Here is a 23,143-nt window from a genome sequence, read left to right as displayed (position 1 = left end):
CCTTTCTGCCTCCTCCTTCTATTCTTCTTTTCCTCTGACATCTCAAGGAATCTCTATACTGTGACATAGAGAATTTCATACTTTCTTCTTTTCTCTTTCATATGAGCAGAAGCAAAGACAAAGGCATTCTTGTTGAAGCTGATCCTGAACCTGTAAGGACCTTGAAGAGAAAGCTAAGAGAAGCTAAAGCACAACTCTCTGGAGAGGACCTAACAGAAATTTTCAAACAAGAAGAAGCCATGGCAGCCGAAAACAACAACAATGCCAACAATGCAAGGAAGGTGCTTGGTTACTTTACTGCACCTACTCCCGACTTCTATGGGAGAAGCATCTCTATCCCTGCCATTGAAGCAAACAACTTTGAGCTGAAGCCTCAATTAGTTTCTCTAATGCAACAGAATTGCAAGTTTCATGGACTTCCATTGGAAGATCCTCATCAGTTCTTAGCTGAATTCTTGCAAATCTATGATACTGTCAAGACTAATGGGGTTGACCCTGAAGTCTACAGACTTATGCTCTTCCCTTTTGCTGTAAGAGACAGAGCTAGGATATGGTTGGATTCACAACCTAAGGAAAGCCTGAACTCTTGGGAAAAGCTGGTCAGTGCTTTTCTGGCCAAATTCTTTCCACCTCAAAAATTAAGTAAGCTAAGAGTGGAGGTCCAGACCTTCAGACAGAAGGAAGGTGAATCCCTCTATGAAGCTTGGGAAAGATACAAGCAATTGATCAGAAGGTGTCCTTCTGACATGCTTTCTGAATGGAGCATCATAGGTATCTTCTATGATGGTTTGTCTGAACTGTTCAAGATGTCATTGGACAGCTCTGCTGGAGGATCTCTTCATCTAAAGAAGACGCCTGCAGAAGCTCAGGAACTTATTGAGATGGTTGCAAATAACCAATTCATGTATACTTCTGAAAGGAACCCTGTGAATAATGGGACAAATCAGAAGAAAAGAGTTCTTGAGATTGATACTCTGAATGCCATATTGGCTCAGAATAAAATATTGACTCAGCAAGTCAATATGATCTCTCAGAGTCTATCTGGCATGCAAGCAGCAATAGGCAGTACCAAAGAAGCTTCATCCGAAGAAGAAGCTTATGATCCTGAGAACCTAGCAATGGAAGAGGTGAATTACATTGGAGAACCCTATGGAAACACCTATAATCCTTCATGGAGAAATCATCTAAATCTCTCATGGAAGGACCAACAGAGGCCCCAACAAGGCTTCAACAACAGTAATGGTGGAAGAAATAGGTTTAGCAATAGCAAGCCTTTTCCATCATATTCTCAACAACAGACAGAGAATTCTAAGCAGAGTCAATCTGACTTAGTAACCATAATCTCTGATCTAACTAAAACCACTCAAAGTTTCATGACTAAAACAAGGTCCTCCATTAGAAATTTAGAGGCACAAGTGGGTCAGTTGAGTAAGAGGATTACTGAACTCCCTCCTAGTACTCTCCCAAGCAATACAGAAGAGAACCCAAAGAGAGAATGCAAGGCCATAAACACGTCCCACATGGCCGAATGCATAGAGGAGGGAAAGGCAGTGATTTCCACTGATGAAGACCTCAATGGACGTCCACTGGCCTCCAAGGAGTTTCCTAATGAGGAACCATGGGAATCTGAGGCTCACACTGAGACCATAAAGATTCCATTGAATTTACTTCTGCCAATCATGAAGCTAAATGCCAAGTTATTTGGTAATGAGACTTGGGAGGATGAACCCCCCTTGCTCACCAAAGAACTGGATGACTTGACTAGGCAGAGATTATCTCAGAAGAGACAGGATCTTGGAAAGTTCTTAATACCTTGTACCATAGGCACCATGACCTTTGAGAAGGCTCTGTGTGACCTGGGGTCAAGTATAAACCTCATGCCACTCTCTGTGATAGAAAAGCTAGGGATCTGTGAGGTACAAGCTGCAAGAATCTCACTAGAGATGGCAGAAAATTCAAGGAAACAGGCTTATGAACTTGTAGAGGATGTCTTGGTAAAGGTTGAAGGCCACTACATCCCTGCTGATTTCATAATTCTAGACACTGAGAAGTGTAAGGATGAATCCATCATCCTTGGTAGACCTTTCCTAGCCACAGCAAAAGCTGTGATTGATGTTGATAGAGGAGAATTGGTCCTTCAAGTGAATGAGGACTCCCTTGTATTTAAAGCTCAAGGATCTCCTTCTGTAACCATGGAGATGAAGCATGAAAAACTTCTCTCAATCCAGAGTCAAATAGAGCCCCTACATTCAAACTCTAAGTTTGGTGTTGGGAGGCCATCATCATGCTCTGAGTATCTGTGAGGCTCTATGAGAGCCTACTGTCAGGCTATTGACATTAAATAAGCGCTTGTTGGGAGGCAACCCAATTTTATTAATCATATTTATTTATTTTCCATTGTTATTTTATGTTTTCTGTAGGTTGATGAACATGTGAAGTCACAAAAATAACTAAAAAAGCAAAAACATAATGAAAAACAGTATTAAAAATAGCACACCCTGGAGGAGAAGCTTACTGGCGTTTAAACGCCAGTAAGGGTAGCAGAATGGGCGTTAAACGCCCAGTCTGGCACCATTCTGGGCGTTTAACGCCAAAAATGGGCACAGAGCTGGCGTTTAAATGCCATAAAGGGGAGAAAAGCTATCGTTAAACGCCAAAAATGGGCAGGAACCTGGCGTTTAATGCCAGGATTGGCAATCAAGGGGGCATTTACACGCCAACATCGTGCAGGGATGAGAAATCCTTGACACCTCAGGATCTGTGGACCCCACAAGATCTCCACCTACCTTATCTCTTGATGCACGGAAAAGTTGTCTCTTAACAAATTTCTTTCGGCAAGTGTACCGAATTTGTCGTCAAGTAAAAACTCACAATAGAGTGAGGTCGAATCCCACAAGGATTGATTGATCAAGCAACTTTAATTAGAGGAATGTTCTAGTTGAGCGAATCCAGGATTTGAGTTTAGAATTGCAGAAAATAAAATGACGGGAAGGTAAATGACAGAAAAAGTAAATGCTAGAATTAAAGAACTGAAAGTAAATTACTGAAGTAAATTGCAGAATTGTAAATGGGAATGGGAGAATTGCTCATAAGAGTAAATAACATAAATTAAAGAAAATGGGTAAGATCAGAAATGGGGAGTTCATTGGGCTTAGGAGATGCTGCATTCTCTGGATTAATTTCATTTTCATCTCTTCCTCAATCAATGCACTCATTGATCTCCTTGGCAATCTTAAGTGTTTGAATTACAATTTTTTGTAATTCAATCTCTCAAATCTTGATCAATAGCCAATTCCTTGGTCAATTGCTCATGCGAAGAGATGAAGTATGGTCACTGATTATACCACATGCATTTCCCAAATCAAGTGTTGAGAGGATTATAGTCACATATCCATCCGAACCCAATTTGGTCCAGCATGAGAAAGCATTTCTAGCTTGATCTCTTCATTCCTCTTTCAAGGTTCAGAAGAGATCCAAGTATGTATAGCTTCTTTTCCAAGATAACTAACCAATTGGATGAAGATCGAAAGCTTTCAAGTAAAATCAAGAGAAAAGATAGAAGAAGAATAATGAAAACTAGTATTGATCCATCAAATTACAACAGAGCTCCCTAACCCAATGAAAGGGGTTTAGTTGTTCATAGCTCTGGAAAATGAAAACAAAGATGGAGAATACATGATGAAAACTAGAAGTGCAGAGAAAGTAAAATACAGAGAGTAATTCTATGCCCAGAGGCTCCCTATATTTTCCAACTCCCTAATTAATTCAAAGCTACTCCTATATATACTACTCTTCTACTCTTCTAGTTGGTTCTTCAAGTCTTGGGTCTGGGCCTTTGGATCTTGAGTTTGAAGCAGTTATCTTCTTCATTGGGCTTGGCTTTACTTGCAGAGAGAAAGTGTGAAGTGGACAGAGACTTTTGCTCAGGACGTTAGTGGTGTTAACGTTCAGTGAAAATATGGGTTCGAGAACGTTAGTGACATTCAACTTTTTCAGTGACGTTCCTTACCCAAGTAAGAGCCACGTTAACCTCAACGTTAGTGGCACAAACGTTGCCACTAACGTTGCCTCTTTGTCCTTCGCGCACGTTATTGGGACTCAATTTTCCCAATAACGTTGAGAAGCCTCCCCCTTCCCTACGTTAGAGTCCACGTTAACTTAGTTAACGTGGCTCTTTTAACGTAGGCTTGCCAACCTTCGAGAACGTTAGTGACACTTAACATTGTCGCTAACGTTCCAATGTGCCCCTTAGCTCCCACGTTAGAGTCCACGTTAACTAGGTTAACGTGGCCATGCTAGCCATCTCCAACGTTAGTGACAAAGTTGAGTGTCACTAACGTTGGCTCAACATTCCCTTATCTAATTTGTCCTTAAATTCATGCAAAATCCTCATGAAATCATGTAAAGTGCATAATGTATGCTTGAATTAAGATGTAAGTGAATATCTAACCAAAACTAGCTTATTTCCTAAGGAAATGCATGAAACTACCCTAAAAACAGTAAAGAAAAGGTCAGTGAAACTGGCCAAAATGCCCTGGCATCACAACACCAAACTTAAAGCTTGCTTGTCCCTAAGCAAGTACTGGAACAAGAGAATGATGAATGGAATGCCAAGAGAAATGAGTCATTCTTGTGGAAGTCATCTCCCTGATTTTATGGTAGTTTCATGCATAGCAACTTAGGTTCATTCCTGGCTTTTAGACCTTTATCATGTCCTAGAATACTCACTGTGATTGCATCCCATGAAACTTTTATTTATTGATCCTTTTGTTGTTATTTCAGGGCTTATTTGTGTTCTTAGGCTAAGTGTTCTGTAAGGGGACAACTCTTTAAAATAAGCTTTCAGCCAACACTCCCGAACCAGTTGGTTCAAGGTGCTAGGTGTTGAAGCACCCCTAAGGACTTACTTGCTCAAGTCTCTCCCCCCTACATACACACCACAGGCATATAGTTGATGACAAGTCATCCTAGCCTATTTTAGCTAATCTTTTTCTTTTGTTTTCATTAGAATTATGCACTTTCTTGAGCTACAAGCAAGCTAATTGAGTAGATTTTCATGTTTCCCTTGATTGAATCAACCATATATGAATTCATGCCATTTCATGAGGTTTTATGCTATATTTGTTGCATATTATGAAAGAATGAATATCTCATGATTTTGAGCATAGCTTTGATGAGTTTGGTTGATTAATGATAGGTGAAGAAAGCTTGGAGAAAGGTTGAAGCAAAGAGGAATGGCTAGGAGTGAGGAGAGGACAATGGAATAAGTGAAATTGAACCAGGAAGCAAGAAGTTAGCCCCCTAACTTGGAGGCTAACGTTGGAACTTGAAATTTCCTCCCTGGCCATCCCACGTTTGCGCCAACGTTAGCCCCCTAACTTGGAGGCTAACGTTGGCACATGAATTCCTCCCTGGCCATCCAACGTTTGCGCCAACGTTAGCCCCCTAACTTGGAAGCTAACGTTGGCACATGAAGACATAAGGGAGAAGGGCCAACGTTTGCGCCAACGTTAGCCCCCTAACTTTGAGGCTAACGTTGGCACATGAAAACATAAGGGAGAAGGGCCAACGTTTGCGCCAACGTTAGCCCCCTAACTTGGAGGCTAACGTTGGCGCCATTAGCATATAAGGGAAGGCCAACGTTAGGGTCAAAGTTAGACCCCTAACGTTGGCACCAACGTGCATACCAGAAAAATGTGTTTGCTGCTATGAAAAGTTGGAGCCCCTAACTTTGGCTCAAACTTTTGGTCCAACTTTTGCTAACCTCAAAACCGGTTCAATTGGTTCACTTCGGTTCTTCTCCAAACTTCAAGAGCAATCAACCAAGGCCTCTTTCAACCCAATTCCACCAAGAGCAAAGGCCCAACTCAAGGCTTGAAGATCATTTTTGAAAGTGTATAAATAGGATAGAATTCAAGTTCTTCGGGGAGCTTTCCTTTTGGAATTTTCATAATAGTTTTCGGAGAGCTTTTGAGTGAACTTTAATTTCTTTGTTTCCATTGCTTTCAATTTCATTTTCTACTTTTGTCTTGGATCTTGGATTGGAGAATTGAAGAAATTCTGTTTCAATCTCAATCTTGGATCTCTCTGTTTCTTTACTGTTAATTGAATTTCATTTCCGGTTAATTGCTCTTCATCTCTTTTCTTTGCAATTTACAATTTCCTTGCAATTGTTCTTGTTGGATCTAGGAAGGCATTGAGATCTAGACTTGGTTTTTCTAGTCTCTGGGTCCTGAGATCTGAATTTCCCATTTCAATTCTCTGTTTACTGCTTCTTATGTTCATTTACTTTTCTGCTTCATATCCGGTTCAATCCCAATTCCCTTTTACTCTTCTGTTTGATGCAATTTAATTTTTCCTTGTTTAAATTCTGCAAATCCACATCCCAATCCCCTTTACATTTCAAGCAATTTACATTCCTTGCACTTTAAGATTCTGCAATTTACATTTCTTGCACTCTAAGTTTCTGCTATTTAATTTCTTGTTCTTTAAGATTCAGCAATTCAATTTCCTGCTCTCTTTAATTTCATGCAATTTACATTCTGCAAATCACAAATCACCCAACCAACACTTGATTCGCTTGACTAAATCAACCACTAAGCTAAAATTGCTCAATCCTTCAATTCCCTGTGGGATCGACCTCACTCCCGTGAGTTTTTATTACTTGATGCGACTCGGTGCACTTGCCGGTTAGATTTGTGGTGTTTTGGGAGAGATTCGTTTCTCACCAAAATATCTCATCAAGTTTTTGGCGCCGTTGCCGGGGATTGATTAGATTGACAATGATTAAGTGAGGTGGTGATCTAGATCAAGCACTTTTTCTTTAATTTTTGACTAACCCACTAACTGTTTGATGTTTTGTCCCAACCGGCTACATTCAATTTTCAAGAGAATCACTATGTTTTCTATTGATTGATTTATATGTCACAGGGAAGAAGGAGTTTCTGAGAAAGAAGAACATCACAACATGAAGCCACAACTCATTACACTAATAGAGAACAATTGTTCCTATGGTGGAAATCCCTTGGAAGACTCTAAACAGCACCTATCCATTTTTCTGAAAACTTGTGGGGCTGTCAATCTCAATGGTGTAGACCATGATACCCTTAAGCTCTTGTTATTTCCTTTCTCACTGAAGGATGAAGCGGCACAATGGCTTGAAACCTTTCCCCAAGGAAGTATAACTAGTTGGGATGAATTGGTTGCCAAGTTTCTAGCCAAATTCTCCTCACCCCAGCAACACATCAAGATGAAAGAAGGAGTACATCCATTCATACAAAGAGAGGAAGAACCACTGTTCAAAGCATGGGAGAGATACAAGAAAGCAAATGATAAGGTGGATTTTCGAGCGTTCTATGAAGGATTAACCTCCGAAACAAGAAAAGCAATAGATTACTTCTCAGATGGCCTACTCAAGGCAACAGCAACCATCCAAGGAACTGCAGAGTTCAGTGACAAAAGAGCCAATAACCAATACTCAATTGAGACACCACGGAATGCAATTTCAGAAAAGGAAGTAATGAATCTTGAAGGAGTGAGAGCAGTCATGAATCAAAACAAGCAGCTACACCAGCAAACTCAGCAGCAATTGGAATCAATAGCTAGACAAATTGATTCTCTACATTCTGCCACAGTGAATGCACAATTTCCACCATGGAAACCACATTCTTATTTAAGAATGAAGGAACCTCAGCATCAGGAACAAAGGGACCTCAACTATAATAACCCCAACTTTCCAAACCTGCAAAAACACCACCATGCCAACAAAAATCACTACACACTACCCCAATATACACACCTCCAACCCTATCCTACCCCACCACCTGCCCAAAATGACTTACATCAATCACCATAATTAACACAGTCACAACCAATCTTAAACTTCCAAAAACTCTATGTTCTAGAAATGATGATGGAAAGGCTTATGAAAATTCAAGAAATGACATTAATAGAGCAGGAGGACATAAGGAAAAACCAAGAGGCATATCTCAAGAGAATTGAAAGGTACATGGAACAACTGGTTCAAAACCCTGCTAAACTGGGCGAGAGAGAGAGAGAGATGTCCCTAAGAGCCACTGAAGATGATTCGAAGAATAATGAAAAAGCTGTTGGGTTGAAAGGTAAAGCAGTTATGGAAAACCAGGAGAAGCCTACAGTGAGAGGAGGAAACCTAAGGCAACAGAAGCCTCAACTTCCATGAGCACAGAGTGAAGGATGTCAAGCTAGTGACAATAAAAGAGCGCTTGTTGGGAGGCAACCCAACCTGAGGTAGTTTTCTATTCATAACCATTTTAATAAAAAGGTTAATTAGTTTTATCTATATTGCAAGAAGCTAAGTTTGGTGTTGCACACCAAAACAATCTAAAGGAGAATGCAGGATTCTAAGTTTGGTGTTTCACCAAAATCCCATTATAAAACACATTCTCACTTTCTGCATAATGTAGGCTTCAAGCATGTTGGATAAACTAGTTAACTATTCTGCTGTTTCCTAGTTTTCAGTTTTATTGCTTTTGAAAAAGAAGAAAAAGAGTTTCACACATGGTTAATCTAATGCATTGGCAAGGTACTAAGTTTGGTGTTCCCACACCAAAGTAAGTACAAAGGCCCACAAATAAATCATGCAAGCTAACCCTTTTGCAAGTGCTTGGGGAACAAGCAACTTTCAATATCATTGCAGAGGTCCATACAAGCTGTTGGAAGGCTTAAGCATCATCAACCAAAGAAACAAAAGATGAACCTAAAGGCCAGCAATGATGATGATGAGAAGAAGGAAAGCAAGTAAACTTCAACAGGTTGTATTGTTAAGTAATTGTTTTGCATCAAATATTGCTGTAATTGAAAGTTGGATTGTATCCTTATCTGCCCTGCCTGCCTGCATAGCATAGTCTTTCTTTATAATTCAATAAGCAAGATGCTTGATCATTCACAACATTCTTATCTTCAAAACTTGTTTGCACTCAATTTTCAAGAAATGCATCACATGAAAGTTCTTTGAAAAGAAGGATTGAGGAATTAAACAATTTTGAGGCAAGCAAAAGATTAGGAGAAGTGGTGGTTCTAGTTGTATGATCATGTATTAAGGTTGCATGCTTGTGAAAAATTGCATGGGAGCTCATAGGCGGGACATGAAGTTCAAAGAAGTATTGTGGAGATTCTCAAAAATTTATTGATCCAAGAAGCAGCAAACAAAACAAAAGAAAGAAAAGAAAATACAAAAACAAAAGGAATATGGCCCAAGGCTCTGAGCATCAATTACTAGGCAGAAAAAGAAAGAAAGAAACAAAAACTCAAAGAGTTGTTATCCTAGTAAATGCTTGTGGTTGAGATGTGTCAAGGAAAGAGGCTTGAGTAAGTAAATCCTTAGGGGTGCTTCAACACCTAATACCTTAAAACCAACTGGTTTAGGAGTATTGATTGAAAGTTTATCTAAAGGGCCGCTTTGAGACATGATACTTAGAGTCGAGGCCAAAGCATAGAAACTATAAGCTGCTTCAAGGTGACTACATATAAAGAGATCTCCATGATACCATTTGGATGAAAATCCTAAGACCTATGACTCCCAATATGTAAGGACTAGTGAGCACTGAAGCCCTTGCATGAGCATATGATTTAGAGTTCACCCCACTGATACTTAATCACTTCACTCACTGCACTTTACAATTGTTCCTCAATCCATCTTAATTGAAAGAACCTTGGAGCATAAATCTTTTCTTGCTTGGGGACAAGCAAGCTTTAAGTTTGGTGTTGTGATGACAAGTCATCCTAGCCTATTTTAGCTAATCTTTTTCTTTTGTTTTCATTAGAATTATGCACTTTCTTGAGCTACAAGCAAGCTAATTGAGTAGATTTTCATGTTTCCCTTGATTGAATCAACCATATATGAATTCATGCCATTTCATGAGGTTTTATGCTATATTTGTTGCATATTATGAAAGAATGAATATCTCATGATTTTGAGCATAGCTTTGATGAGTTTGGTTGATTAATGATAGGTGAAGAAAGCTTGGAGAAAGGTTGAAGCAAAGAGGAATGGCTAGGAGTGAGGAGAGGACAATGGAATAAGTGAAATTGAACCAGGAAGCAAGAAGTTAGCCCCCTAACTTGGAGGCTAACGTTGGAACTTGAAATTTCCTCCCTGGCCATCCCACGTTTGCGCCAATGTTAGCCCCCTAACTTGGAGGCTAACGTTGGCACATGAATTCCTCCCTGGCCATCCAACGTTTGCGCCAACGTTAGCCCCCTAACTTGGAGGCTAACGTTGGCACATGAAGACATAAGGGAGAAGGGCCAACGTTTGCGCCAACGTTAGCCCCCTAACTTTGAGGCTAACGTTGGCACATGAAAACATAAGGGAGAAGGGCCAACGTTTGCGCCAACGTTAGCCCCCTAACTTGGAGGCTAACGTTGGCGCCATTAGCATATAAGGGAAGGCCAACGTTAGGGTTAAAGTTAGACCCCTAACGTTGGCACCAACGTGCATACCAGAAAAATGTGTTTGCTGCTATGAAAAGTTGGAGCCCCTAACTTTGGCTCAAACTTTTGGTCCAACTTTTGCTAACCTCAAAACCGGTTCAATTGGTTCACTTCGGTTCTTCTCCAAACTTCAAGAGCAATCAACCAAGGCCTCTTTCAACCCAATTCCACCAAGAGCAAAGGCCCAACTCAAGGCTTGAAGATCATTTTTGAAAGTGTATAAATAGGATAGAATTCAAGTTCTTCGGGGAGCTTTCCTTTTGGAATTTTCATAATAGTTTTCGGAGAGCTTTTGAGTGAACTTTAATTTCTTTGTTTCCATTGCTTTCAATTTCATTTTCTACTTTTGTCTTGGATCTTGGATTGGAGAATTGAAGAAATTCTGTTTCAATCTCAATCTTGGATCTCTCTGTTTCTTTACTGTTAATTGAATTTCATTTCCGGTTAATTGCTCTTCATCTCTTTTCTTTGCAATTTACAATTTCCTTGCAATTGTTCTTGTTGGATCTAGGAAGGCATTGAGATCTAGACTTGGTTTTTCTAGTCTCTGGGTCCTGAGATCTGAATTTCACATTTCAATTCTCTGTTTACTGCTTCTTATGTTCATTTACTTTTCTACTTCATATCCGGTTCAATCCCAATTCCCTTTTACTCTTCTGTTTGATGCAATTTAATTTTTCCTTGTTTAAATTCTGCAAATCCACATCCCAATCCCCTTTACATTTCAAGCAATTTACATTCCTTGCACTTTAAGATTCCGCAATTTACATTTCTTGCACTCTAAGTTTCTGCTATTTAATTTCTTGTTCTTTAAGATTCAGCAATTCAATTTCCTGCTCTCTTTAATTTCATGCAATTTACATTCTGCAAATCACAAATCACCCAACCAACACTTGATTCGCTTGACTAAATCAACCACTAAGCTAAAATTGCTCAATCCTTCAATCCCTGTGGGATCGACCTCACTCCCGTGAGTTTTTATTACTTGATGCGACCCGGTGCACTTGCCGGTTAGATTTGTGGTGTTTTGGGAGAGATTCGTTTCTCACCAAAATATCTCATCAATAGTTTATTTATTTTCTTTTCTTGAGACCTTGGTGTCCAGCACCTCTTTGGGTTACTAAATTCTCTGTAGTGAGGGTTACTCTTGATAGTGGACTTTCAGCTGATAATCCCGAGTTAGTTAACCCAAGTTACCAAGTGATAAGGCACCCCTAAGAGCTTATTCATCCAAGTAGATCCCTCACACAGGAACACCACAGACACATGCCTCAAGATTAAAACCATTGGTGCCTAGCTTTATTGCTTACTCTTTTTCTTTTATTCCTCATCTTTGATTGTTCTTTCCCTTTTTCTTATTAGGATCTTCTTATTTAGCTAGTCTCATGGGGTGTGTCTCAAGCATAGTATTCATGACAGACAGTTGTCCTCCCACCTTATGGTTGAACCAACTTAGCTAACTTACGACTATACCATAAACTCATGAACTTACTCCATAGTATGAACTCCTCTCTGGTCTTTAAAAACACACATTCTCTTTTCATTTGATTTAAAGGGACAAACATACAAGTAAGCAAAGTAAGGATGCAGTGACATAGAGACCAGCAAACATAGACCTTTTCAATAAAAACTTTAAAGACAGAATTTTAAAAAAATTTAAACTAACATGGAAGCAAGTTCTATTTCATACAAGATCTTCCTTATTTAGAGCATAGAGAAAGAATGACCAAAGAAGGAACTCCACCACCTTTTACTCATGTGGTTGCCCATGCTCTCCTTCTTGCTTGTCCTCCTGGTGTTTTTCTTGATTGCTTGTGCTCCCACTTCCCTTGCCTTTTCCAAGCAGCTTTTTCCAGAAACCACCATCTTCCATCTTCTTCTTGAGTGTTTCCTTCTGCTGTTTCACCTTCCTCTCTTCTTGTTCTACAAAATCTTTTTGGACCTCATCATATGTTGGGATGGCATAGTGTAGATGATGCATATTACTGGACATGTAGTTCAACTTGGCTTGAGTGTTGACGTTGAACTCCTCCCTATGTAGTTGCCGCCCTTCATTAAGTACAGTGAACTCATTGAATGCTTTCATCTGGGCTATTTGTCGCTGATTGAGTTCCTGCAAATGCTTATCTTGACGTTCTTGCCTCTTAGTAACTTGGTGGATGGTTTGAGTGAGCTGGGAGTATTGTTCCTATTGCTGCTCCATTTGTTGTTTCTGCCATTCTTCTTGTTGGCTCATCCGGTTTAGTATTTGCTCTTGTCCTTCCATATGTCTCATCCCCAAATCTTCAATAGCTCTTAGAAGGTGATTCATATTCAAGTTGGCTGGGTAAGGATGCTCTCCTTGTTGATATTCTTCCTGATGAGACTCCTCTTGGTGAGCTCCTTCTTTTGCTTTTAGTTTTCCTATTTGTGGCCTTCTTTGTTGCAGAGCAGGTGTAGTATAGGCCATACGCTGGGTTGTCATTAGCCTCCCAGGGTTCACCCAGTCTGGATTGCTGTCCTCAAAGACCACCTTGGCCTTTGTGCACAATCGGAGAATGGTGCTGGGGTACCAAAGCCTGGCACCTGATTCAAGCTTCTCAGCTGAATCTTGAATTCCTTCAGCTATGAGTTCATGCACATTGATTTCTCCACCTTGTACTAGGCAATGTACCATAGTTGCTCGATTAATATTTACCTCTGAATTATTTGCAGCTGGGAGAATAGACCTCCTCACGAGTTCAAACCACCCCTTGGCTTCTGGGCTAAGGTCTCCCCTCTTGTTGAACCGGGGTCTCTCATCTCCATACCTCTCCCAGTTAGCTGCTATAACACAGATGTCAGTCACAATCTCAGTGAGCTCATCATTGTCTTGGCTTTTACTTATCCTTGCATGATAGCTGGGCTCATCAAAATGTGGTGATTTCAGGTGAAGAGTTCTTATTATAGAATTTAGGCTGAAGTCCACCTCCTTTCCTCTTACATAGCTTTTGAAGGTTGGGGCCCTGGTTTTGTCTTCTCTGACCACATTTGCGTAGAACTCTTTGATGAGGTTTGCATTGATCTTCCCCTCTGGATTGGTGAGCATTTGCCACCCTCTTTCTTCAATCTTCTCCCGAATCTGTGGGCAGTCATCTTCATTGATTTGGAAGGTTAACTCGGACAGTATCTTTTTGAGCTTTATCCGCTCAAATTCTCGTTCATGGAAGGCAGTCTTGAATCTCTTCTCGTCGAAAGGAATGTTCTCCATTGGTTCCTTCCTCTTCTACCTCTTGGAGCTTGATGATGCCATGAATGAAGTTAATGCGAAAAGGGTGTAGTGAAGGGAATAAATGTGGGATTTAGAGAGTGGGAAGTTGAAGAACTAGTTGCTGGAAAGTGAAGTGCAAGGGATATGAATTTCGAATGTGGAGATGGTGCGGATTGGATCCACTTATATAGAGAAGTGATGAAGAGATGAAAGGTGTGGATTGATGGGGTTGGTGTATGATGAACGGATGGGGTTTTGTATGGAGTAAGCACGAGGATTACCAACTTTATGATGGAGTTGGTTCAGTTTCCAAGTTTGTTCTTCCTCCAATGTTGCATGGCAACCATTCCCAATGCATTCCCCCTTGAGGCACGTGTGTAGTACCTTCTTCATGAAGTGGCCGAACCTTTCTCATTAAATTGTCCAATCAATCTCCTTCAATGCTCCTTTCCTTTTCCCTATAAAAATAAAATAAGAAAAATCAATATCATAAAAAGTTTTTAAACTTTTCGGCTAGAATGATAAAGAGAAGAAAAGATTTTGTTTATTCATGAACTCCAACTAACTAACTAACTGTGTATCCTTATATGCACATTGGTGGCACCATGGGGTGACTTTGGAACACTGTGATGAAAAGTTCTGTTCAAAGCTCCAAGACTAGCATGCTCTCAGTTGCATTCATGCTTTCTTGGCACGCTTTGAACACCAAACTTGTTCTTCACTATATACTGCAATATAAGGACTTCACCAAGTTTTTGTCAAGTTTGGGTTGGAATTCATGAATATTGACTTATTCACTAGTAAAAGCTAATAAAACATGGGTTGCCTCCCATGAAGCACTTCTTTAGCGTCACTAGCTTGACGTTTCTCCTTCATCAGGGAGGTTGATAATGCTTCAAGTCCTCCCCTCTTGCCTTGGACTTATATCCAATGGTTGTATCAATGATCTCTACATGTTCCAAGGAGAGAACTCTGTTGATAGTGAAGACCTTAGGTAACTGAGATGGTACAGTGGGAAGATTAGGGGGGATATCTGGGAAGTAAGCTGAGATCACTTTATCTCCTGGAGAGAAGCCTTCCGTAGGGATCTTCTTGTTCCTCCACCCCTTTGGTACCTTCTTCTTTGTCCCTTTTGATGCTGCCTTGCTCTTGGCGGCTTCTTCTTCTAAGGGAATTTTGTTGTTGTCTTCATATGCCTCTGGTGGTTTAGGTTCCTCCAGCTTCTCCTTGAGCTGTGACAATTGCTGTTTGCCTTGTTCATCATTCAGTGGGGTTCTCAGATGTGTTGGTTATGCTTCACTGCTTGTTTCCTCTGTCAGCATCTCATTATGATCATTGCTTAGTTCTTTGTTTTCTTGGTCTGCTTCTTGTGAGAGTTTGAAGACATTAAAGCTGAGTCGTTCATCATGGATCCTCAATATTAGCTCCCCTCGCTCCACATCTATAAGTGCTCTGGTTGTAGCTAGGAATGGTCTTCCCAATATGATTGGGTGAGTGTGACTCTCTTCCATGTCCAAGATGACAAAGTCTGTGGGAAGAAAGTATTTCCCCACCTTTAACAACACGTTTTCCACCACTCCTCTTGCTTGTTTTTGAGTTTTGTCAGCCAGCCTGATGACTACATTTGTGGGCAATATCTCATTGATCTGCAGCCTCTTCACCAGGGATAAGGGCATTAAGTTGATGCTTGCTCCCAAATCGCAGAGTGCTCTATCAAACATTGTTTCCCCTATGGCACAGGGGACATGAAAACTCCCTGGATCTTTTCTTTTCGTAGGCAACTGCGGTTGAATGAGGGCACTGCACTCCTTGTTCATCACTATAGTTTGGCCTCCCTTGAGTGAGCTTTTCCTGGGAAGCAGCTCCTTCATATACTTGATGTATGCAGGCATTTGTTGGATAGTCTTCATGAACGGTATGTTCACATGCAAAGATGCAAACAAGTCAAGAAATCTTGAGTATATTCTCTTCTCCACAGCACCATTGAGCAGTTGGGGAAAAGGTGCATAGAGTCTCAGCAGCTCCTGTTTTCAGATTTCTGGTTCTTGGTAATCTTTTTCCCCCTCCTCTACTGAGGTATCTTCAGGTTGTTCTGACAGCTTGCTTGGCTTGTCCGCAGTCTCCTTATCACTTATAGTGACCATCTTGCAATCTTCCCATCTTACTTTCTTTATTTCACCTCTCGGATTCTTCTCTGTGTCACTTGGGAATCCATCTGTGGGTTTGGGAATTCGCTCAGAGAGATACCCCACTTGAGATTCCAACCTCTTGATTGTGTCTCCCTGGTTCTTGAAACTGGCTCGCACTTCCTCCTTGAACACCTTGTTGTCTTGAATCTCCTTGCTTATGCCTTCAAGTAGATTCTCAATCCTTGAGATTCTTTCATCAAATGATGATAGGTCAGGCTGAGGAGGGTTATTCTGGCCTTGATATGAATGTGGAGAGGTGTTATTATGGGGGTGTTGATATGGTCTAGATGTGAAGTGTTGGGTGGCTGCATTGTTTGGATTTGGGCGTCTTTGATCAAGGCTTTGGTCTTGTTGATTTCTCCACCCAAAGTTTGGGTGATTCCTCCATCCAGGGTTGTAGGTCTTGGAGTATGGATCATGGTTTTGCCTAGGTGAATTCCCAATGTAGTTGGCTTGCTCCTGACTACCCTCTACTTCTTCATTCACTCCTTCTTGGGTTATTGATGAAGTGGAGATTGCTGTTACTTGGTTCCTCTCCATCTTCTTGGTGAGGTCAGCCAGCTGCTGGGTAATGAGCTTGTTTTGGGCCAGCAGAGCATCTACATTGTTTAACTCCATTACTCCTCTTGTGTTCCCTCTTTCGGAAGCATAGAAGTAGTCGTTCTCTGCTACTGTTTCAATGACATCTATGGCCTCCTCAATGGTCTTCTTCTTGTTCAAAGATCCTCCGGATGAATGGTCTACGGCCTTCTTTGACTCATAAGAGAGCTCTTCATAGAAAATGTGCAGCTGCACCCATTCATTGAACATATCGGGTGGGCACCTCCTTGTTAGGTCTTCAAACCTCTCCCATGCTTCATATAGAGTCTCACCATCTTGTTGCCTGAAAGTTTGGACCTCAGCTCTCAGCCTATTGATTCGTTGAGGAGGGTAAAATCTTGCTAAAAATTTGTTCACCACATCTTCCCAAGTTGTCAAGCTCTCCCTTGGGAAAGACTCCAGCCACTTGGCTGCCTTATCCTTGAGTGAGAATGGAAATAAGAGCAGTCTATAGGCGTCAGGATGAACACCATTAGACTTCACTGTGTCACATATTCTCAGGAAGGTGGTTAGATGTTGATTGGGGTCCTCTTGGACACTTCCTCCGAATGAACAGTTGTTCTGAACAAGGGTGATGAGCTGTGGTTTTAGTTCAAAATTGTTGGCATGGATGGTTGGCTTTTGAATGCTACTTCCATAGTTTCCTGGGTTTGGATTGATGTAAGAGCCTAAAACTCTTCTATCCTCCCTAGCATGATTTGCTCGACCTCTTCCGCCATGGTTGTGAGTCTCTTCTTCGTGATGGTTTTCCATGTTTTCTTCCATGTTTGGTTCAAAGTATTCCTCAAAGTGTTCCTCCTCTTCTTCAGCACCAACTACACGTTTTTCTCTGCCTCCTTCCTTAGTCTAAGGAAGGTTCTCTCAGGTTCAGAATCAAAGGAAGTTGAAGCCCCGCTTCTTCTCCCTGTCATACAACCAACAAGTACAAGCAAAGAGAATAGGTGTAGAAAGTATATCTGTCAGAATTACTGTTAGTGTGAGTGATGTAATATATCAAACAGTTAGTGGGTTAGTGAGATGAATGGTAAATAACAAAGAAAAAGTAGGGGGAAGGGAAGAAATTAACTAAAACAGGAAGTAAATGACTCAAACAGGAAATTAAATTAAACAAAAATAAATGCTCAATCTAGTTATCCTCCAATCTAATCATTGTTGATGCACAATCAATCCCCGGCAATGGCGCCATAAACTTGATGCACGGAAAACTTGTCTCTTAACAAATTTCCTTCGGCAAGTGTACCGAATTTGTCGTCAAGTAAAAACTCACAATAGAGTGAGGTCGAATCCCACAAGGATTGAATGATCAAGCAACTTTAATTAGAGGAATGTTCTAGTTGAGCGAATCCAGGATTTGAGTTTAGAATTGCAGAAAATAAAATGACGGGAAGGTAAATGACAGAAAAAGTAAATGCTAGAATTAAAGAACTAAAAGTAAATTACTGAAGTAAATTGCAGAATTGTAAATGGGAATGGGGGAATTGCTCATAAGAGTAAATAACAGAAATTAAAGAGAATGGGTAAGATCAGAAATAGGGAGTTCATTGGGCTTAGGAGATGTTGCATTCTCCGGATCAATTTCATTTTCATCTCTTCCTCAATCAATGCACTCATTGATCTCCTTGGCAATCTTAAGTGATTGAATTACAATTTCTTGTAATTCAATCTCTCAAATCTTGATCAATAGCCAATTCTTTGGTCAATTGCTCATGAGAAGAGATGAAGTATGGTCATTGATTATACCACATGCATTTCCCAAATCAAGTGTTTAGAGGATTATAGTCACATATCCATCCAAACCCAATTTGGTCCAGCATGAGAAAGCATTTCTAGCTTGATCTCTTCATTCCTCTTTCAAGGTTCATAAGAGATCCAAGTATGAATATCTTCTTTTCCAAGATAACTACCTAATTGGATGAAGATCGAAAGCTTTCAAGTAAAATCAAGAGAAAAGATAGAAGAAGAATAATGAAAACTAGTATTGATCCATCAAATTACAACAGAGCTCCCTAACCCAATGAAAGGGGTTTAGTTGTTCATAGCTCTGGAAAATGAAAACAAAGATGGAGAATACATGATGAAAACTAGAAGTGCAGAGAAAGTAAAATACAGAGAGTAATTCTATGCCCAGAGGCTCCCTATATTTTCCAACTCCCTAATTAATTCAAAGCTACTGCTATATATACTACTCTCTTCTACTCCTCTAGTTGGTTCTTCACGTCTTGGGTCTGGGCCTTTGGATCTTGAGTTTGAAGCAGTTATCTTCTTCATTGGGCTTGGCTTTACTTGTAGAGAGAAAGTGTGAAGTGGGCAGAGACTTTTGCTCAGGACGTTAGTGGTGTTAACATTCAGTGAAAATATGGGTTCGAGAACGTTAGTGACATTCAACTTTTTCACTAACGTTCCTTACCCAAGTAAGAGCCACGTTAACCTCAACGTTAGTGGCACAAACGTTGCCACTAATGTTGCCTCTTTGTCCTTCGCGCACGTTATTGGGACTCAATTTTCCCAATAACGTTGAGAAGCCTCCCCCTTCCCTACGTTAGAGTCCACGCTAACTTAGTTAACGTGGCTCTTTTAACGTAGTCTTGCCAACCTTCGAGAACGTTAGTGACACTTAACATTGTCACTAACGTTCTAATGTGCCCCTTAGCTCCCACGTTAGAGTCCACGTTAACTAGGTTAACGTGGCCATGCTAGCCATCTCCAACGTTAGTGAAAAAGTTGAGTGTCACTAACGTTGGCTCAACATTCCCTTATCCACGTTAGCTTCCACGTTAACTAAGTTAACGTGGGAGTTAACGTGGCTCATGGTGGCATGTGTGGGCTCCTTCCAACGTTAGTGACAGTGTTGGGTGTCACTAACGTTGGCGTCACCTCCTTGTTTCCTAACGTTAGCTTCCACGTTAACTAGGTTAACGTGGGAGTTAACGTGGCCTAGTGTGACTTGGCCAATGTTAGTGATAATGTTGAATATCACTAACGTTGGCTTCCTCCTTTCTTCTTAACGTTAGAGGCCATGTTAACTAAGTTAACGTGGTGACTAACGTGGCCACTCATGAGCTTGGTCCAACGTTAGTGATAATGTTAAGTGTCACTAACGTTGGCTCCATTTCCTTTCTTCCACGTTAGAGTTCACGTTAACTTAGTTAACGTGACTCTTATCGTGGGCAATGATGGCTTCGAGAGCATTATTGGCAATCACTTTTCTCATTAACTTTGCAAGTTACTCCCATTCCACGTTAGTGTTAACATTAGTGTAACTAACGTAGCCACTAATGTGGTTCTTCCTTGCTTCCTTTGTCCTGAAATCAAGCAATAAAGTGCATCAAAGTTCTAGTCCAAGTCATGGGAAATGCAACATCCAATTTGTCCTTAAATTCATGCAAAATCCTCATGAAATCATGTAAAGTGCACAATGTATGCTTGAATCAAGATGTAAGTGAATATCTAACCAAAACTAGCTTATTTCCTAAGGAAATGCATGAAACTACCCTAAAAATAGTAAAGAAAAGGTCAGTGAAACTGGCCAAAATGCCCTGGCATCATCTCTCTCTCTCCTCTTCACACCTCCCCATAACACCTTTCTCCAAATACCCTTCACCAATCACCTCAATACCTCTTCCCCAAAAATCCCTCACCTATCATATTTTACCCTCTTCTCCATAATCTCTTCACCAATCCACATCCATCCACCATAGATCCCCACCTACCTCACCATTCAAATTCAAACCACTTTCCCTCCCAAACCCACCCATACATGGCCGAACCCTACCCCTCTCTCCACTCCTATATAAACCCATCTTCACTCATTCATTTTCACACATCATACACACTACTTCTCCCCTTGGCCGAACCACAAAACCCCCTCCATCTCCTCCATTTTCTTCTTCTACTCTTTTTTTCTTCTTTTTCTCGAGGACAAGCAAACCTTCTAAGTTTGGTGTGGTAAAAGCATTGCTTTTTGTTTTTCCATAACCATTTATGGCACCTAAGGCCGGAGAAACCTCTAGAAAGAGGAAAGGGAAGGCAAAAGCTTCCGCCTTCGAGTCATGGAAGATGGAGAGATTCATCTCAAAGATCCATCAAGACCACTTCTATGAAGTTGTGGCCAAGAAGAAGGTGATCTCCGAAGTCCCTTTCAAACTCAAAAAGGGTGAATATCCGGAGATCTGACATGAGATTCGAAGAAGAGGTTGGGAAGTTCTCACCAACCCCATTCAATAAGTCAGAATCTTAATGGTTCAAGAGTTTTATGTCAATGCATGGATCAATAAGAACTATGATTAAAGTGTGAACCCGGACCCAAAGAATTGGCTTACAATGGTCCGGGGGAAATGCTTAGATTTTAGTCAAGAAAATGTAAGGTTAGCATTCAACTTGCCCATGATGCAAGGAGATGCACCCCCCTACACTAGAAGAACTTTGATCAAAGGTTGGACCAAGTTCTCATAGACATTTGTGAAGAGGGCGCTGATGAGCGGATAATTTATACGCTTTTTGACATTGTTTTTAGTATATTTTTAGTAGGATCTAGTTACTTTTAGGGATGTTTTCATTAGTTTTTATGTTAAATTCACATTTCTGGACTTTACTATGAGTTTGTGTGTTTTTCTGTGATTTCAGGTATTTTCTGGCTGAAATTGAGGGACTTGAGCAAAAATCAGATTCAGAGGTTGAAAAAGGACTGCTGATGCTGTTGGATTCTGACCTCTCTGCACTCAAAGTGGATTTTCTGGAGCTACAGAACTCGAAATGGCGCGCTTCCAATTGCGTTGGAAATTAGACATCCAGGGCTTTCCAGAAATATATAATAGTCTATACTTTGGCCAAGAATAGACGACGTAAACTGGCGTTCAACGCCAGCCTTCTGCCCAAATCTGGCGTCCAGCGCCAGAAAAGGATCCAAAACCAGAGTTGAACGCCCAAACTGGCACAGAAACTGGCGTTCAACTCCACAAATGGCCTCTGCACGTGGAACACTTAAGCTCAGCCCAAACACACACCAAGTGGGCCCCGGAAGTGGATTTATACATCAAATACTTACTCATGTAAACCCTAGTAGCTAGTTTATTATAAATAGGACCTCTTACTATTGTATTAGGCATCTTTGGTCTCAGTTTTAATCCATTGTTCATCTTAGGAGACTATTGATCTCGTTTAGGGGGCTGGCCATCTCGGCCATGCCTGGACCTTCACTTATGTATTTTCATACGGTAGAGTTTCTACACTCCATAGATTAAGGTGTGGAGCTCTGCTGTTCCTCAAAGATTAATGCAAAGTACTACTATTTTCTATTCAATTCTTCTTATTTCTCTTCTAAGATATCCATTCGCACCCAAGAACGTGATGAAGGTGATGATTATGTGTGACGCTCATCATCCTTCTCCCTTATGAACGCGTGCCTGACAAACACTTCTGTTCTACATGAAATAAGCTAGAATGAATATCTCTTAGATCTCCTAACCGGAATCTTCGTGGCGTAAGCTAGAATGATGGCGGCATTCAAGAGAATCCGGAAGGTCTAAACCTTGTCTGTGGTATTCTGAGTAGGATTCAATGATTGAATGACTGTGACGAGCTTCAAACTCGCGATTGTTGGGCGTTAGTGACAGACGCAAAAGGAGGGTGAATCCTATTCCAGCATGATCGGGAACCGACAGATGAATAGCCGTGCCGTGACAGGGTGTGTGAGCATATTATTCACTGAGAGGAGGGGATGTAGCCACTGACAACGGTGATGCCCTTGCATAAAGCCAGCCATGGAAAGGAGTAAGACTGATTGGATGAAGATAGCAGGAAAGCAGAGGTTCAGAGGAACGAAAAGCATCTCCATTCGCTTATCTGAAATTCTTACCAATGATTTACATAAGTATTTCTATCCCTATTTTATTATATTAAATTCGAAAACACCATTATCACTTTATATCTGCCTGACTGAGATTTACAAGGTGACCATAGCTTGCTTCATACCAACAATCTCCGTGGGATTCGACCCTTACTCACGTAAGGTATTACTTGGATGACCCAGTGCACTTGCTGGTTAGTTGTATCGAAGTTGTGATAATTATGTATTGAGATCAGAGCACCAAGTTGCTCACGTTGCCGGGGATTGTTTGAGCCTGGACATCACAATTTCGTGCACCAAGTTTTTGGCGCCGTTGCCGGGGACTTAATTGTTCCTGTTTGGCGCCAATAATCATCTGAGATCCCAATCCTGGCAACAACACCAAGTTTTTGGCGCCGTTGCCGGGGATTGTTTGTGTTTGGACAACTGACGGTTCATCTTGTTGCTCAGATTAGGTAATTTTATTTTTATTTTATTTTCAAAAAAATTTTTCAAAAATATTTCTAAAATTTTTTCATCTGTTTTCGAAAATAATATAAAAATGTTTTCAAAAATATATTTTTCTTCAGAATTTTTAAGAATGAATTCTAGTGTTTCATGATGATTTGTTGAATCTTGGCTGGCTGTAAGCCATGTCTAATTTTTGGACTGGGGTTTCAACTTACCATCACAAATGAAGAGATTCTCACACACTTAGTTGCTCTATACATGAAAAGTATCCATATCTGCTGAAGCTTGGCTGGCCATTGGCCATGTCTAGTGTTTTGGACTGGAGCTTTCATTGAAAGCTTGGCTGGCTAGTGAGCC

The 23,143-nt window shown here is 40.7% G+C and overlaps 1 non-coding gene across 1 annotated transcript; it reads right to left on the bottom strand.

The window, feature by feature from the left end:
- Positions 1-644: 644 nt before the first annotated feature.
- Positions 645-752, bottom strand: LOC148564731 (small nucleolar RNA R71). The gene has a single exon (XR_015884951.1). It is a non-coding gene; the product is annotated as a small nucleolar RNA R71 (small nucleolar RNA).
- Between the last annotated feature and the right edge of the window lie 22,391 nt (positions 753-23,143).

The sequence above is a fragment of the Arachis ipaensis genome, chromosome B5 (genome assembly GCF_059453495.1).
Source record: "Arachis ipaensis isolate K30076 ecotype BB chromosome B5, ASM5945349v1, whole genome shotgun sequence".
Lineage (NCBI taxonomy): Eukaryota > Viridiplantae > Streptophyta > Magnoliopsida > Fabales > Fabaceae > Arachis > Arachis ipaensis.
Note: the sequence above shows the minus strand (reverse complement) of the source record. Positions and strands in the feature narration are given on the sequence as shown.